General features: G+C 63.6%; 1 protein-coding gene across 1 annotated transcript in view; it reads left to right on the forward strand.

Annotated features, from left to right (window-relative positions):
• AURANDRAFT_29118 (hypothetical protein) overlaps positions 1-827 on the forward strand; it is a gene marked incomplete at both ends in the record, with an annotated part of 11,389 nt that overhangs the window by 9,164 nt on the left and 1,398 nt on the right. The gene's annotated exons all lie outside the window — the stretch shown is intronic.

Here is an 827-nt window from a genome sequence, read left to right on the forward strand (position 1 = left end):
GCATTTGGCGTTTTTACTTGATGCTGAGGAGAAACATGAAGAAGCGAACCGGTACTACGCGCTCTCGGCGGATCAAGGTTATACACGTGCAGAGTATAACCTTGGCTGTCGCTACGTGAACGGAAGAGGCACGGAAGTCGACCTCGACAAAGTCAGATACTGGTTCGAGCGCGCCGCTGCCAAGGGCCACGAGACAGCTACAAGGTGCCTCGCGCACCTCGATGCGCGACCATAGCCTAAGTCTTTAAGCCTCGTCGTCGCCCGAGCCCGAGATGCTGCGCTTGCGCGCGGGCGAGTCGCGCTTGGCCTTGGCGTCGTCTTCGCGGCGTTCCTCTCCGCGCCGACCTCCGCGGTCTGGTGCCTCGCGTTCTTTAACGCGAGGCCTGCCTGGCGCAAGGACGACGACGCCGCCGACGGGGGTATTGAGAACGACATGAACGCGCTAGGCGTGGGCTCAGGCGTGGGGTGAGATTTTGAGCGATTTTGCCTGTTGAGGCTCGAGCGGGGGACGACGATCGTACGAGCTCTCGACGCGCCGAGTCATGTCGTGGCAGGAGAAGAAGTTGGAGTATGAGAACCGCATGGCCCGAGCGAGGGGCAAAAAACTCGACACCCTCAAGACCTGCACGATCTGCGGCGCCGACAAAGCGAAGGCGTGCAAAGGGTGCGGCACGACGGCCTACTGTTCGACGGACTGCCAACGCATCGACTGGCGCGACCGGGGCCACCGGAAGGTCTGCAAGAAAATCCAGGCCGCGGAGGCGGCGCGGGCGGAAGCGCCGACGCCCCCGCCGTCGCCGCCGCGGGACGTGTTCTACGGCCCCGCG

This window comes from Aureococcus anophagefferens (genome assembly GCF_000186865.1).
Source record: "Aureococcus anophagefferens unplaced genomic scaffold AURANscaffold_15, whole genome shotgun sequence".
Lineage (NCBI taxonomy): Eukaryota > Pelagophyceae > Pelagomonadales > Pelagomonadaceae > Aureococcus > Aureococcus anophagefferens.